General features: G+C 47.7%; 1 long non-coding RNA gene across 1 annotated transcript in view; it reads left to right on the top strand.

Moving 5' to 3' along the window:
• The window catches only part of LOC102161744, a 29356-nt gene that overhangs the window by 6674 nt on the left and 4782 nt on the right, over positions 1-17900 (top strand). Inside the window, exons 2-3 of the long non-coding RNA XR_001297664.2 lie at positions 4288-4407; positions 17594-17770. This is a non-coding gene — a long non-coding RNA (uncharacterized LOC102161744). The remainder of the gene's footprint in view (positions 1-4287; positions 4408-17593; positions 17771-17900) is intronic.

The following is a 17900-nucleotide window of genomic DNA, read 5'->3' as shown; positions in this document are numbered from 1 at the left end:
CCCAGGACAGGCTGGGAGGGGGGAGAAGAACCCCCTTCTCTATTGTCCTTTAAGGGTTTTTATTCCTTAAAGATGGGGGGTACCAGCATGGGGTCCAGAGAGATGTGGTCTTCTCCCATTGGCCTTGCCCAGTTACCTGTGTCAGTCCTTGTCCAATAGGGGTCTTAGGGGTGGGAATGTCCCGGAAGTCTCATAGTTTCCTTTCCCTTTTCTCCCTGTAAACTGAGTCACAGGGGATTAGGGATTAAGGTCCATCTGGGTGTAGGTCCACTCCCAACAGTAAACAGGCCTGTGGGGATGTTACTCCCTGGAGCCCTTAAGCCACAAACGTTCATCAGTGGCCACGTCAACGAAGGCATCGAAGCCCAGGCTCCTCCCCCGACTCCCTGGGTTAGTATTCCGCCTCAGTATGTTCGGTTATATCTCAATAAATCTGGGGCGGGGAGGCGTACCATCACCCCTTTAAATTGCCTTTTTCTGCCTTCTTTTCTCTTTTTGCTCCTATCTGTGGATCTGCATTGTTAAAGTAATGCATTCAAGTGTAAATCCAAGTACAGCTCCAGGAGCCTGACGTTTATCAGAGGAAAGCCTCACGTCCGACTCTCTCCTCTCCTCTCCTCGGTGGGGACTGTGCTGCTGGGAGGGAAGGCTTGGGAGGAGACCCGCGGGTGAGGGCTGTGCCAGGTCCTCAGAAGCACGTTTTCATTTCCTGTTAAAGGATAAAGTCCTGTCGCAGTTTTGAACCAGAAATGAAAACCACCTGAGACAAAAACGTCAAGACTTTGACGCTGCAGAGGAGTCAGGAAACAAAGGAAATCGGGAAACAATCCCTTTTCTATTCTCAGCAGACAGTGCTCCCCGGCCCGAATTCCGGGTAAGACCCTCACCCCAGGGGACCATAGCGACCGTTCTCGTGGGCCCTGCACGCATGGGGCAGGCACACTGAAAAAGCTGGGTAGTTCCTGCCACGGGCGTTTTTCCCCTGTGGCCAATGTCCTCTGCCCTGAACTCAGGTAGGAAAGATGGAAAGACCCAGCCTGGGCGCTTTAGGTGGTTGGTTTATGCTGAATTTCTACTGCACAGTGGCAGAAGCTGGGTAGATTATAAGTGTCCAAAGTACTTTCAGAATGGAGAACTGGGGAGTTCCTGTAGTGGCCCAGCAGGTTAAGGACCTGCCTGGTATCCATGAGGGTGTGAGTTCGATCCCTGGTCTCTGTCAAGTGGGTTAAGGATCCTGCGTTGCTGTGAACCGCAGTGTAGGTCGCAAATTCAGTTTGGATCTGGCGTTGCTGTGGCTGTGGTGTAGGCCAGCAGCTGCAGCTCCAATTCAGCCCTTAGCCTGGGAACTTCTGTATGCCTCAGTTACAGCCCTAAAAAGGTTTAAAAAAAAAAATAAGTAGACCTGATAAAAAGCAGAAAAGACAGAAGAAACATCCTTAGAGTTCCCCTCTTAAAATGTTGGGACGGAAGAAGTCTTCTGTGTGCCTGATGCTTTAGACCAAAGCTGTACTAAATTACGCTGTAAATGTCAAAAGAAGCCTTTCGAATTTGTACGTTTCTGTTGTAATTGAGCGATGATGCGGTGGAACTTAATGGGAAGATAATTTTGCACATGCCAGTGAACGTAACCATCAATGCCTGATACGGAAAAATTTTTCTTGACATAAAATGATTGGGGGGAAACCTAAGAATTCATCCTCATAGCGGTTAGTTTAGTGTGTGCAGTGTTTGGCTTTTTCTGTGGAGCTGAACTTGTGAGACAGCTCAGGAGACTTCTCGCTGTGATAGCTTACCTGTCTCTGAGCAGTCATCTTACTGTAAAGTTTAGAGCCTTTCTTTTCTGCTGTGGCTGTTCCCGGGCACTCATCCTATAGGAAATTCAGCAAACTATTTGGAAGCAAACAGTCACGGCGCCTGTGTTTGCGGGTGCAAGCAGTTACGATGAACCTTTTGTAGCTTGCATAATTCACATATCAAAGTATGTGAGAATAGAAAATGACTTTCTGCCATAGCCATTAGAATGCCTCCTTATAATCTTTGAATACATATCTGTAATTGTGAAGCGTTAAAAGCTTTCCCACCCGTCTTGACGAGGCTGCAGTCTGCTCACCATGCGTGCACAGCGGTGCCTGAACAGTTTGCCTTGGTGTGCCCTAAGGTGCCAGCAGTTTTTCCACCTTCGGTTTTGCATCATCTGTACAATGTCAACACAGCCGCAGAGGCAGATGGCATCTCAGTGTGGTTATGAGAGCCGTCTTGACATTGTAGACGGCGAGAAAGGCTCTGGGGCATCCTGATGGCGCACGGACCACACTGAGAACTGCTGTGGTCATGAGGAAGTTCGTCACAGAGACAGGATGGGCGGGGCGTGGGCACCAACTCCCAGAGGACAGCAGAGCTCGTCACTTGGTGTCAGAGTTGTCTAGGAAAACAGCGCTTTCACCCCGCAGAGACGAGACAGCACCATCAGCTCCAAGAAGTAGTGTGTGTCTGTCCCCCACGGCCAGCAGGTTCCCCTGCAGCCGACGCAGGACAGATGGACGGCACACAGCCCTCCTGAGCTGCAGCAGAAAACCCGACCCCTCCCCGGAGGAGTCTGAGTACCCACAGCGGGGGGCGTGTCTGAGGACCCCTGAGGCCCCACGGGGGTGCACGGAGGAGCACGCACTGAGCTGGCACGGGGAGACCCACTCCCACAGACGGCGGTAGACCAGCTGTGTGGGCTCCTGCCCCGGGGAGGGAGGGGTCAGGGCCAAGGCCCTTCCTGTGCGTGCAAGACCAGGGACCATGGGCAGGAGGTGGCGTCGCCCGGCAGCTGTGTGTCCGTGTCACCTGCGCCCACTGCAGGTTTATCTGTGGCTCCTCTAACCTCGTCTAGTTGCTTTCCTTTTTTTTTTTTTTTTTTTTTTTTTGGTCAAATGACTTTGCCTTAATGTATTCTGTAATGTTCTCTTGTTGAAAATTGGTATATGATTTAAGTGTATAGGTGTTTGCTTTGAAGAATTCGTAGTGCAGGGAACTAGGCATAATTAAAAAAAAAAATCACCTAGGAGCAGTAAATAAACGCTAGATCGCTGCGTAGCAGGCCTGTCCTCAAGTCCAAAGGAAGGATGAAACCGAAACTCCCGGGACTCGAGTTTTCGTGCACGGGGGAGGCGTGTCGTTGGTGTCTGTCATTTTCTGCCGGTGAGAGCCTTGTGCCACTTTCACAAGCTATTCGGAATACATAGGGCTGGACTTGCCTACTTTGGGTGCTTTTGAAACTGATGGCTGACTCCTGTTGCAGACGGGATTACCGACAGAGGCTGTAAGAGGCCGGTCTGCCACCCCAGGGGGTCATTTCTGCAGTTCTCACATGGGAAGTACTCCTGTGTTTTTCTTGTCTTTTTAAAGAGATGAGGGCTGCCAGACTCCCTTTTCACGTCCGGGGAGGGATGCTGTCACCTCTGCTGGTGGCAGCTCTCTGGTACTCTGCCCGAAGGAAGTCATCTGCTTCCTTTGGGTGGTAGGCACTGCCGCCCGTGCCAGGTCCTCGGGAGTATTTTGGGGAAAACTCGGATTGCTTTGGATTACACGTCCTGATGTATGAGGAGGGCTTATAAGCCCTGCAACGGTATATACCCTGGAGCCGTGCCGTTGAGGTGGTTTCCACCTTTTAACTATACACGTAAGTTCATTCATTCTGCCAGGGACAAAACTTAGAGCTGTCAGGTTCTATTTTTTTTTTTTTTTTTTTTTTTGTCTTTTTAGGGCCGCACCTGCGGCATATGAAGACTCCCAGCTAGGGGTCAAATTGGAGCTACAGCTGCCGGCCTACCCACAGCCACAGCAACGTCAGATCCAAGCTAAATTGGCCACCTACACCACAGCTCATGGCAACGCCAGATGCGCTCAACCTACTGAACCAGGCCAGGGATCTAACCTGCATCCTCATGGATACTAGTCAGATTCGTTTCCCTTGAGCCACGATGGGCACTCCACCAGTCGGATTTGTTACTGCTGAGCCAGAACGGAAGCTGCAGGGCTTAGTTTTGATAAGCTGTATTTTAATCTGCCACATTATTTAAAAATTTTTTCATTAAAAATTTTTTTGGTTGATCTGAAAACATACGTACAGGTTTATATTGTATTCGTAGGAACTATAATTCCTTTTTTTTTTTTTTTTTGTCTTTTGCTATAATTCCTAATTAAGATGAGAGTACTTCTGGTTGATCTTCAGCATCATTTTGAAGACTACAGGTCATCTCAGTCTACTATATGTATCCCTGGGCTTTTTTTTTTTGACAGATAAAGATTTGCCTGAGATTCCCAAGCATCTCAATGCCGGTACCCACAGTTCTATCACATTTGTCCAACGAATGTGAAGAAAACAGCAACCAAATGACAGCCACAGAATTGCATCAAAATGTAAGTGACTTGCTGTTCATTGATAATCTAGAAACTGGAAAACTATGAAGTGAAAAATAAGTTATATATGATCCTGCCACCAAGGAATAGTCCTACTAACCCTCTGATATATTTTCTTTCAGTCCCCCTTTCTCTGGCTTTTCCTTACAAAGCAGGGATTTTTTTAAATTAAAAAAACTTATTTTTTATTTTATTTTTTGCTTTTTAGGGCCGCGCCCATGGCATATGGAAGTTCCCAGGCTAGGGGTCGAATCAGAGCTACAGCAGCCGGCCTGCACCACAGCCACAGCCATGTGGGATCCTTAACCCACTGAGCAAGGCCAGGGATCAAACCCGCATCCTTATGGATCCTGGTTGGGTTTATTAAGCGCTGAGCCACAAAGGGAACTCCCTGGGATTTTTTTTTTTAGATCTGACACTTATATAGGTTATTTTGAATCATTTAAGATCTAGGTAGAACAAGTGTAGGAGGAAAAAACTTGGACAATATTTGCAAAAGCTTACAAATGTTTTTCTTTTTCTTTTCTTTCTTTCTTTTTTTTTACATCCACACTTGTGGCATATGGAGGTTCCCAGGCTAGGGGTCAAATCAGAGCTGCAGCTGCTGACCGACACCACAGCCACAGCAACACCAGATCCAAGCCGCATCTGTGACCTAAACCGTAGCTTGTGGCAACGCTGGATCCTTAATCCACTGAGCAAGGCCAGGGATTGAACCTGCATCCTCAGGGGCACTATGTTGGATTCTTAACCCACTGAGCCACAATGGGAATGTCTTAAATTTTATTTAAATTAAAATATTGTGTCAGTATTTTAAAAAAACAGATGTTGAATTTGGAAATCAAGTACAGAATCCCTCCCCACAACCATACACTTTCTTGCCTTTTAATCAGTATATTTCATGGATAGACTGATCACATCCTGAGGTCTATGAAAATACAGAAACTCGGATCCTGTTACAGTCGGTCCTCTGTGTCTGTGGGTTCCGCCTCCATGAAGATTCAAAAGTATTTGGGGTGGGGGGGAGTTCCTGTCGTGGCGCAGTGCAAACGAATCCGACTAGGAACCATGAGGTTGCTGGTCTGATCCCTGGCCTCTCTCAGTGGGTTAAGGATCCAGCGTTCTGGCATAGGCCAGCCGCTGTAGCTCCAATTAGAGTGCGGCCCTGAAAAGACAAAAAGACAAAAAAAAAAAAAAAAAGGGGAGGGGGAAGGGTGGAAATTCCAAAAGCAAAACCTTGAATCTGCATTGAGAACTATTTACAAAACATTTACATTGTTTTGACAACTATGTGCATAGTATTTGCATTAGATATTCTAAGTAATTCGGACCATTTAAAGTGTATGGGAAGGAGTTCCCATCATGGCTCAGTGGTTAAGGAATCCCTGGCCTTGCTCAGTGGGTTAAGGAGCTGGCGTTGCTGTGGCTGTGGTGTAGGCCAGCAGCTATAGCTCCGGTTAGACCCCTAGCCTGGGAACCTCCGCATGCCGCAGGTGTGGCCCTAGAAAAGACAAAAAGACAAAAACCAAAAAACAGAAAAACTAAGGTGTACAGGAGGATGTACATAAGTTATATGCAAGTACTGTGCTAATTTTACGTAAGTGACTTGAACTTTCAGTGGCTTTTGGTCTCTGAGGGGGTCCTGGAACCGATCCCCGGTTTCCTAGGGACAGATGTAAGTATTTTATTGCTACTAACATATTTTAGAAAGTTTTGAAATGCCGTAATAAATGCTTTTCAGACACTCATAAGCACATTCACACCGTGACACGCGTCTCACAGAACCTTTGGGTTGACCTTGCGGCTTTCCTGACATTCTTAACCCTTTCTATCCGCAAACATTCTTAACCCTTTTTCTATGACTAATTTTTGGTTTGGTTTAGTTCCGCTCTCTCGGGAAAACCTCGCAGTTGTAGGGTGGACCCTGCCCAGAAACTAGTTCTGATGTTGAGACTGACTGTCACAGCACGTGGGCACGAAGAGTTTATTTATATAATCAGGCTTTCTGGCGGGAGTGGGGTGGGGGAGACCGGCTTGGGGTTCCCGTGACCCGGCCTGGGCTTGTGTGGTTTGAACTTGCACCAACGTGTGAGCCCTGGACTCGGGGAGGGTGGGGCTTGCATGCTGTCCGTCCTCAGACGTCGATGTTGGAATCAGACTCTGTGTCCAGTCCACCTTCTGAACCCTTCGTGGAAATAGTTCTGAAGCATCTGTTTTCCGTAGCGTTTTCCAGGAGAAGGATAGCCGTGTGACAGTGGTGACGGCTGACACGCCTGCTTGCCACGTGCCGGACCCTGGGCGGCAGTGACTGTCACACACACGCCAGTTCACGTCGCCTTCGTGATCAGTCTGTGCAGTAGGCAATATGCTCTTCGTCCTACAGATGAAGATAATTTTCCCAAGGGTACATAGCTAGTGAGTGGCAGAGACAGGGCTTGAAAACAGATAGTTTGAGACGTTGCCTTTATTCTTTCCTCTTTCCAGTTCTTTGCATTGACATCCCATATTCCGTGGTAACCAAAAGGGCTTTAAGAATAATGCATTTCAAATCACTTCCAATTTCTCTGGGTGAATTAGAGCAGCTTTGGGGTCCTAGGAATTGCTCTTCCGAGGGAACGCCTCGTGGGTAATGATATTGTGTTGTGTACTTGAAATCGGCTAAGACCACATCTAATTGTTTTACCACCAAAAACCCTGCTCCGTGAGGTGACAGGTGTGTCAGCAACGTCATCCTGATCGTCGTTTGGCAGCATATGTGTATTAAATCATCGCATTGTGTGCCTTGAGAAAGTCATGTGACGCAACCTAAATGGGTAACACTTTTGTCGGGTACACTTCAGTAAAGCTAGAAAGAAGAGGAAATCTCAGAACTCTGTGCCTCCTTACCTTTATTCTATGGTTCCGTAAGGTTTTGTTTTGAGTATATGGCGGGAAGATACCATGCGTCTCTCGGGCTGTAGGGCTTCTGATGTTTTTACCCACGTCGCATCTCAGACTTGATCCTTATGCTTTATGGTCAGCGTGCCAAATCCAGCCTTCATACTCACACAGCCATTCTGACCTTCTTCCCGTTTTCAGTCTCTTCCTGAACTTACCACAGCGGTTCTCAAACACTTTGAGCTGAGGGACTCTTAAAAGCTTTTATTTGCGTGCGTTGTATCTATTGACATTTGTTGTAATAAATGTTAAAATTGAGAAATTCAAAAACGTTTACAGATTCAAATATCAAAAGTAAGCCCATTTTCTTTTTTTCTTTTTTTTTTTTTTTGTCTTTTTTTTTTTTTTTTTTTTTTTTTTTTTTGCTATTTCTTGGGCCGCCCAGGCATACGGGGTTCCCAGGCTAGGGGTTGAATCGGAGCTGTAGCCAGCCTACACAGAGCCACAGCAACGCGGGATCGAGCCACGTCTGCGACCTACACCACAGCTCACGGCAACGCCGGATCGTTAACCCACTGAGCAAGGGCAGGGACCGAACCCGCAACCTCATGGTTCCTAGTCGGATTCTTAACCACTGCGCCAGACGGAACCGTAACCATTCAATGAAAATTCTACTTCCACTGTGCACCGAAAATAGGTAGGACTGCTAGAAGGAATATGATTTAGAAAATGTTTTCTAATAAATGCATTCCAACTTTTAAAAATTGGAAATGTGTGGTATATACATGGTTTGCATTTGCAGTTGCAAATTTCACTTTTAGTAGAATTTGCTTTGGAGAACAGGTTGTTTATTCCTAACCAAGTGATCCCTCAGTTAGTTAACCATCTATTATAAAACCTCATTGATGAAAATTAGCCCTCGGGTGGCCCGTGGCATAGAAAGGCTTGGGAAGGATCCAGGCTCCTTGGCCCAATACTGGCTGTGATTGTGGGTAAGGGTGCGGACCTTCATCGCATGTTTAGGTGTCGTAAGTAGAGCGGGGTTGGGCCCCTGGAGATGCTCAGCTTCCTCATTAGGAAGAGGGTGATATTGCCGAGTGTGACCCCAGGGGGGCAGGCAGCCGTGCAGCAGGGCAGCTCGTGAGTCCTCAGGACTAGGAGATGAGGAGAGTCCAACCACGGTTCGGAATTCTAGAATACGTATTGCTCTCATCGTCAATGTTATACTTTCCAAACCACGAAAAACGATGACTCCCCATGCTCATTGGACAGTACTACCCATTCCCTTTGCTTACTCCATACCCTTAGGGAGAACCTGCTGGGTTTTAAGCGCTGTTCTAGGCATCGGGGAAGTGGCGGTGAACTCGAGGTGCGTAAGACTCTTGCTGTCACGCAGCTTACATTCTAGTTGTTGGGAACGTACAGGCGTAACATGCCGTGAGAACATAAAGCGGAAGGACAGGGTAGAGGGACGCTGAGGAAGCGCTGTCTGAACGAGGACTTGAATAGAGGAGCCACCGGAGGAAGAGGGCTCCAGACCTCAGCGAGTGTCAGAGCCCTGGCAGAGGGACGCAGGTGATGCGTTCAAAAGACGGCAGGAAGGCCCTGTTCCCGCTGAACACCGTTTACGGCGCTTCGCCGTGAGCTCGCCGTGCTAGCAGGCAAACCTCTGCGGCACTCTGGTTTTGTGCATTTAATGTGTCTTTAAGATCGTCCCAAGAAATTTTTTTTTCTTTGTTGGCCATGCCTCAGCACATGGAGTCCTGGAGCCGGGGATCAGATCCAGGCTGGCTGTGGCAACGTCAGGTCCTTTAACCCACTGTGCCTTGCTGGGGACGGGACCTGTGTCCTGGCACGGCAAAGGTGCTGCTGGTCCCGTTGCACCTCAGCGGAAACGCCAAGATCGTCTTAAGAAATTGAGGAGTTCCTGTTGTGGCTCAGTGGTTAACGAATCCGACTAGGAACCATGAGGTTGCAGGTTCGATCCCTGGCCTCACTCAGTGGGTTAAGGATCCGGCGTTGGTAATCCGGCTGTGAGCTGTGGTGTAGGCCAGAGGCTACAGCTCCGATTCAGCCTCCAGCCTGGGAACTTCCATATGCCATATGCCGGGGGAGTGGCCCAAGAAATGGCAAAAAGACGAAAAAAAAGAAATTGATCAGATGGACTAACCAGCCATTCGCACGGTCACCTGTCGGCTCCCATTACCACATGGAACTTCCGTGTGCTGCTGCTCTCCAGACTTTCCTCAGCTGGAGTCTTCCGCTTCACTCTCCCCTTGCAGCCGGGTCTTGCATCCCTTCTCGTTCTGTGCCAACTCTTGAAGTGATCTCACCCATTTCCATTGTGTTTCACATACTGGCTACTTGGCACATTTACCCGGGACCTCAGGAGCATCTCTCTCCCCACGCAACGGGCTCCTTGGTCTCCTCTTCTTGGCACGGAGAGTCTTCCATTCATGCGTTGCTCAGCTCAGTCTGCACCCAGCCCATCATCAGGTTCTGTTAATCTTACCTGCAAAAAATCTATTAAATTCTCTGTTTCCTTCTAGGACCATTGTCACCATTGGTCCAAACCCCGACTGTGGTTGAAACTCCTGCCTCTGCTGTGCTCCAAACCACTCTCAACTTGGGGGCTGGAGTATGATTTTACTTTATTTTATTTTATTTTTTCTTTTGAGGGCCGTGCCCCTGGCATATGGAGGATCCCAGGTGGAGGGTCGAATCAGAGCTGAAGCCACTGGCCTACGCCACAGCCCAGCAATTCCAGATCCGAGCCTCCTCTGTGACCTACAGCACAGCTCATGGCAACACCAGATCCTTAACCCACTGAGCAAGGCCAGGGATCGAACCTGCGTCTTCATGGATACTAGTCAGACTGTTTCCACTGAGCCATCATGGGAACTCCTGGAGTATGATTTTAAAAGCATGGATTAGATCGTGTTGCTTTCCTGCTTCAAACCATTTACTGGTCCTGTGGTTCTGTCAATGAAATCAAACTTCTTAACGCGGCCTGCAAAGCCCCCATAATTTAGACTTTACTTTCCCGTCCCATCTCTCATCCTCACTGGTCTTATGTTAATCCTATAGCACTCCGTGCTTTTTCTTATCTTAAAGGTGTTTTTTGTTTGTTTGGCTATTTCTTCTACCTGGATTTCTCTGCTCTCAACTCTTCACCTAGCTTACTACAAGCTATTCTTCAGCTGTTGTCTTCAATGTCAGTTTCACAGAGGGCCCATGTCCACGCGACAGCCTTCCCTATGGATAATTAGGATCTATCTTTACTATAATTCTCTCTCTCTTCCTTCCTTCCTTTCTTCCTTCCTTCCTTTCTTTTCTCTCTTTCTCTCTCTCTCTCTCTTTCTTTCTTTCTTTCTTTCTTTTTCTTTCCTTCCTTCCTTCCTTCTTTCTTTCTTTCTCTCTCTCTCTCTCTCTTTCTTTCTTTCCCTCCCTCCCCCCTCCCTCCTTTCTTTCTTCCTTCCTTCCTTCCTTCCTTCCTTCCTTCCTTCCTTCCTTCCTTCCTTCCTTTCTTTCTTTCTTTCTTTCTTTCTTTCTTTCTTTCTTTCTTTCTTTCTTTCTTTCTTTCTTTCTCTCTTTCTCTCTTCCTCTCTTCCTCTCTTCCTCTCTTCCTCTCTTCCTTCTCTCTCTCTCTCTTTCTTTCTCTTTTTGGGGCTGCACTCAAAGCATATGGAAGTTCCCAGGCTGGGGGTCTAATCAGATCTGCAGCTGCCGGCCCACACCACAGCCACAGCAATGTGGGATCCGAATTGCACCTGCAACCTACACCGCAGCTCTCGGCAACACCGGATCCTGAACCCAGTGAGGACCAACTCTCGTCCTTGTGGATATTAGTTGGGTTGTTCCTGCTAAGCCACAATGGAACTCCCCTATGACTCTCTCTTAAATCATCCCGTTGGTTTCCCTAGTCAAAACTTATCTGCTGTCCGTCAGTGTATTTATCTGTGTGTTTATTTGCTTGGTGCCTGTTTTCTCTTTCCAGACTGTAAGGTACATGAGGTCAGCCCATGTTTCTGTTCCTTGTCATTCTGTGCCCAGCTCCTCATGTAGCACTTGCACATACTGCTGAAGAGATGCAATTTTGGGAGTTGTGGCTCAGCAGTAACGAGTCTAATTAGCATCCACGAGGTCGTGGGTTTGATCCCTGGCCCTGCTCAGTGGGTTAAGGATCTGGCATTGCCATGAGTTGTGGTGTAGGTGGCAGACGTGGCTCGGATCTGGTGTTGCTGTGGCTGTGGTGTATGTGGGCCAGCAGCTGTAGCTCCAGTTTGACCCCTAGCCTGAACCTCTATATGCCACAGGTGCAGCCCTAAAAAAAGCAAAAAAAAAAAAAAAAAAGAGAGAGAGAGAGAGAGAGAGAGAGAGAGAGATGCGGTGTTTGATGAGTGACTGTAAGAAGGTCAGAGCCTGAGCTAGTGTGATACACTGAGAAGGGATGGGAAGAGAAGGGCAAAGCTCTGAAACCCGTAGGAGGTTATCGTAGGAGGTTATCGTGAGAGAGCTACCGGGGAAGCCAGGAAATATCCAGCTGATTGTTTTTTCTTTCATTTGCTGTATCCACCCAGCATGTGCGAGTGGTATTTGTGGTACTTAACAACATGTGGGAATGGTGGTGCTGGCACAGCTCAGCGATGTGTGCAGCCTTTCCCAGGGCTGGGGAGGGGAGCCTGCTGAGGTCCAGGTCTAAGGATTTAAACATTTTATTCAGTAGGAAGTGCGGAGAGACTCCTTTGTCTAAGATTATCCATGACCTTGGAAGAGCACTTGTCCATGACGTAGTGAAACAATTACCTTTACCACTGAGCTACAGAAATCCCTCACTGTTTTGGGGTCATAAGATCATGGGCTTTCACGTGTGGTGTAATCATGACCAACCTTATCAGTCTGAGAAATAGCTGGGACATAGCACTTACCTTCTTGAAACTCCAAGCCATGCAGTTCTTCACAGATTTTATTGAGAATCGACCTGGCCTATCTATTGCAGAGCTCAAAACACTTAGTTTCTTGTTTGTTTAATCTCCAAAGACACTTAAAAAAAGAACAGGAAATCAAAAGACACTTGAACCATTCACTTGGACTGTGTTAGATTTGGGCTTTAAATAAAGCAAAGGTACTTGAAATAGGTGATTACATTGGTATAGCCTCTATGGAAAACAGTACGGAGTTTCCTCAAAAAACTAGATATAGGAGTTCCCGTCGTGGCGCAGTGGTTAACGAATCCGACTAGGAACCATGAGGTCGCGGGTTCGGTCCCTGCCCTTGCTCAGTGGGTTAACGATCCGGCGTTGCCGTGAGCTGTGGTGTAGGTTGTAGATGCGGCTCGGATCCCGCGTTGCTGTGGCTCTGGCGTAGGCCGGTGGCTACAGCTCCGATTCAACCCCTAGCCTGGGAACCTCCATATGCCGAGGGAGCGGCCCAAGAAATAGCAAAAAGACAAAAAAAAAAAAAAAAAAAAAAAAGAATGGAATTCTGCCATTTGCAAGAACGTGGATGGGCCTAGGGAGTATCATGCTTAGTGAAATAAGTGAGGCAGAGGAGGAGAAATACTCTGTTACCACTTGTATGTGGAATCTAAAAAATACAGTAAACGAATATAACATCAGAAATAGACTGACAGACTCGGAGAGCAAACTAATCGTTACCAGTAGGAGGTGGAAAGGGGGGGGAACTAGGGCTCTGGTATTAAGACGAACAAAGTGCTCTGTATAAAATGGACCAGGAACAAAGACAGTGCACAGCACAGGGAATGGAGTCATTGCTTTGCACTTTTTTTTTTTTTTTTTGGCTTTTTAGGGATGCACCTGCGGCGTATGGAAGTTCCCAGGGTAGGAGTGGAATTGGAGCTACAACTGCCAGCCTTCACCACAGCCACAGCAATGGGGGATCCGAGCCACATCTGCAACCTACACCACAGCTCACGGCAACGCTGGATCACTGACCCGCTGAGGGAGGCCAGGGATCGAACCCACATCCTCAGGAATACTAGTTGGATTCGTTTCCATTGCGCCACAACAGGAACGCCCTTCAATAACATTAAATGGAGAGTAACTTACATTAAAAAATTGAGTCACTGTGTTGTACAACCGAAACCAATATAATACTGTAAATCAACTGTATTTCAATTTTAAAAAAGAAAGCAGAAGGGAGTTCCCATCGTGGTGCAGCGGAAATGAATCTGACTAAGAACCATGAGGTTTCATGTTCCATCCCTGGCCTTGCTCAGTGGGTTAAGGATCTGGCGTTGCTGTGACTGTGGTGTAGGCTGGGAGCCGTAGCTCTGATTCGACCCCTAGCCTGGGAACCTCCATATGCCGCAGGTGCGGCCCTAAAAATAAAAGGAATAAAAAAATAAAAAAAGAAGCAAAAGTGCTTGACACAAATGATTAAAATGAAAATTTTAGGATTTTATTATGTACATTTTATGATTTTATTAATTTATTTATAAAGTTGGCTACATGATGCAATTTTATAATTTTATTTATTTATTTTAGGGCTGCACCTGGGGCACATGGAAGTTCCCAGGCTGGGGCTCTAGTCAGAGCTGCAGCCGCCGGCCTTCACCACAGCCACAGCAACATGGGATCCAAGCCGCATCTGAGGCCTACACCACAGCTCACGGCAACGCCAGGTTGTTAACCCACTGAGCGAGGCCAGAGATTGAACCTGTGTCCTCATGGTTACTGGTCAGATTAGTTTCCACTGAGCCAACAGGAACTCCCCTACAATTTTATAATTTTAAATAAACATAATATATGCCATTCTGTCCACCATAAATATTAAATTGAAAGGTGTTTGGTCATTTAACCAGACAAATAGTTTATCATAGGATTCTCATAAAACCAAACTTCTAGTACATATCAGAGATTCAGTGGATAAAACTTTCAGTTCAGTTCTACAGACATTCATTGAATACCTCTTCTGTGCTAGTTGCATTGTTCTAGAAGCTCATCTATCGCTTAAAGCTAGATACACCTGAAATTATTTATGACAAGATGACAGTGCAGCTGCTGGCCGGGATTTTGTGTGTCTGTGCATCTTCCATAAGGGGGCAGTAAAGGACCGCCCTGATGTGGCTCTTTTGCTGTCTCCCACCGGAGAGGGGCTCAAGCTGCAAACTTAAGTATTAGAATCTTCCGAGAGTAAAACGGGAGAACAGAAGACATGGTTATAGCTTCACTGTGTTTCTGGGTTATCTGTTGTAAGGTCTAATACTGCGGCATGATGCTCACACACGCTCTGTGGTGTCAGGGCAGCCTCGTGGTTGAATGTTGGCCGTGGGATCAGCCAGAAGTGAGACTTACCAGTGTATAGCCTGGAAAGACTATTTCACCTTTCTGGGGCTGCTTCCTCACCTAATAAAAAAGCCAGCCACAGCAACCGGGGATCTGAGCTGCATCTGCAACCTATCCTGCAGCTTGGGGCAACCCTGGGTCCTTCACCCACTGAGCGAGGCCAGGGATCGAACCCGCATCCTCAAGGACACAAATCAGGTTCCTAACCTGCAGAGCCACAGCAGGAGCTCCCGATTTTTTCCCTACCAATCATTATAATATTGTAAGCATAATATTTTCAGTTGTATTTATTTTTATTGTAGGACATTTTTACGAAACCTAGATGAACATTAAGAGTCACCCACAATCCTCCTAGGGGCTCTAAACCTTTTCATCCTGTCTGTCTGTTGCTGCACAGACACACAGACATACACACACAGACACAGACACACACACCCCCCGACTTATGCGAAGGGGCAGAACCCGCTGGCTCCCTGGTACGTAGGCTGTCTGATCCACTTAACAGCGCGCTGTGGCAGGGCTGTGGATGCCATGAAATAGTGATGCACAGAGGGGCTGCAGAAGTTTGCCTTGTGTAGACTCTGCTCAGAAACGATGCTTTGCTGGTGTCTCCCATGCTGCTGCCACAGCCATGCTGCTGGTTAAAATGTGAAAAGACCTCCTTGCTGGTGGGTAAGTGGGTCTTTCTTGAGTCCTCCTCCTGCCTTCCCACTGAACCCTCCAGCAGCGAGAGGGCCACTGGCTGGCCCACCTGGGGGCCTCCAGGTTCTGCCCTGGTGCTTGGCCGGTCCGATTTCAATCTGACGGCTGAATGGTCAGGGCCCACACCGGTGGTTTCAGGTATCATCTTGAAGGTGTCATAATTTATCCGGTTATTAGAAAGTATTTTTCTCTTACATATATATATTTAAAAGTCTTCTGATGGTTTTCATTGAAGGGTTATGATATCTTGAGGAATCCGTAGGTTTCCGTGTGAATTTGGTTTCTGGAATTATCACCACAATTAATGTAATAACAGAACTGATTGGAACAGTGGTTTGGCCATATAAAAATCCAATTTATACACCGAGTTTACCTGAGTAGAGGCTTTATTTCCTTCTCTGTGGTGCCAGAAACTGTGACATTTGGGTGAAATTCATTGTTTTTGTGTTACTTGAAATTCAGACCTTCAGTGCATTTCTCTTCTGAGTGTAATTTTTTGTTGCTGGTGTAGTATTTACACTTGATCATCTCCAGTACTCTTCCACCTTCTTCTTCTTCTTCTTCCTTTTTTTTTTTTTTTTTTTTTTTTTTTTTTGTCTTTTTAGGGCCATACCTGTGGCATATGGAGGTTCCCAGGCTAGGGGTCAAATCGGAGCTACAGCTGCCGGCCTACATCATGGCCACAGCAACGCCGGATCTGAGCCGTGTCTTCGACCTACACCACAGCTCACGGCAACGCCAGATCCTTTACCTACTGAGTGAGGCCAGGGATCGAACCCGCAACCTCATGGTTCCTAGTCGGATTCGTGTCCGCTGCACCCCGACGGGAACTCCCACCTTATTCTTTTTTATTTTCTTCCCTCATTTATCCATTCCTAACACACCCATATGTATTTTTCAAAATCTTTTATATTTTTCCAGTCTTGTCTAGAATTTCACATTTCACATTATTTGGTTAATTTTTTTTTTTTTTAGTAATCTGACCTCTGCATTTGTCCTCATACTACTTGCCAGCTTTTATTTGTTTTAAAAAATCTTCTTTTAAAAAAGAAAGAAACTTGCAAAATTGTATTTACCCAGATCTTCAGAATACGTTTTTGATTTTTTGTTTTTGTTTTTTGTCTTTTTGCCTTTTTTTTGAGCCGCTCCTGTGGCATAGGGAGGTTCCGAGGCTAGGGGTCTAATCGGAGCTGTAGCTGCCAGGCTACACCAGAGCCACAGCAACACGGGCTCTGAGCCGCGTCTGCGACCTACACCGCAGCTCACGGCAACGCCAGATCCTTAACCCACTGAGCAAGGGCAGGGATCGAACTCGCAAACCTCATGGTTCCTAGTCGGATTCGTTAACCACTGCGCCACGACGGGAACTCCTTGATTTTTTGTTTTTTTAAGCCATGTGTGAAATGGCTATGACTTTTTCCTGCAAATGTCCAAGCTGTCTGTTTTTGGCCCCAGGAGGAGGATTTTTCGTTAATTCTCAGATGATGGAATTTTCTGCCGCCACAGTTTAAGAGAACCATGAAGGCTTGGTCGGCTGGCACCTGCTCCTGCCATGACGCGCGTTTCTGCAGTTAATCAATCTCGGGGTGGGGAAGGCAAGTGCTCCCTGTCGACTTTGCCATAAAATGTGCTGCAGGCTCCTGTCTGCCTTGCATCTCTGTGCCCGTCCCCAAGACGGCCCACGCGGCCTCTCTGCTTTGCCTCTGACGCAAGACAGTGACATTTCAGGACCTGGATCAGAGCACACACCATCGCGGTGTGTCTCCTACGGAAAATCAAACCCAGACTCGTCCCCGGGGCCTGCGCGCCCCGCCTGACCCGCCCTCCCCACATTTCCGCCGGGGCTCTTGAAGCTCAGGTTCACCTGCTCCTCCCCTGTGTGAATTCCCCAAGCTCGCGCGGGTCTCACAGCCACTTGAGATGATGTCTTGCTGCCAGGACCTCTCTCTCCCCCTCTTGGCTGGTATGCGTTCACCCTGCTGGCTTCCCGGTCTTGGCCCAAAGTGCCACCGAAGGTGGGGGCCGGCCGCTCGCTGCGCTGAAGCCAGCAAAGGGGCAAGACTGCTAGGAAGGAAGGCTGGTGTTGTCTCGGGGGCCTGCAGCGGGCTGGGGAGTGGACGGACGGTGGCCTCGTGTCCAAGGGCCACGCCGGCACCCCCGACAGCCCGTGGGCAGGAGGGTGAGGGAGGGGCTCCGGGCCGACCAGCAGTTTCAGCTCTGGGTCTTCCTGAAACTGGTCCTGGGGTCGGGCCTGTGTCGTCTTGACTGTTTCAAGTACCCTGACTTCATCTTCCGTCCAGGATGGGCTTGTTTCCATTTTCGTCGAGGGCAGGTTTCAGAGCTGCGGCAGCCACGGCTCCGGTCTGGTCATCACATCTCGCCGATGTCTTCCTGCCCGTGGGGATTTTCGTGTCTATAAAACAGCTCACAGGACCTGGCTCAGAATGTGACCCGTGGCCCTCGAGGAGGAATGGCAGGTGCTTGACTTTGCCTCACGATTAAAATATTGTTTTGTCTCATTGACTGTTTTCCTCCTTTGTGTCTGCCTTTTCTCTTTTCTCTGATTCGACTTATTCTTTGGCTAAGGTTTTTTTTTTTTTTTTTTTT

The sequence above is a fragment of the Sus scrofa genome, chromosome 7 (genome assembly GCF_000003025.6).
Source record: "Sus scrofa isolate TJ Tabasco breed Duroc chromosome 7, Sscrofa11.1, whole genome shotgun sequence".
NCBI lineage: Eukaryota > Metazoa > Chordata > Mammalia > Artiodactyla > Suidae > Sus > Sus scrofa.
This window is presented reverse-complemented; position numbering and strand designations above follow the sequence as displayed.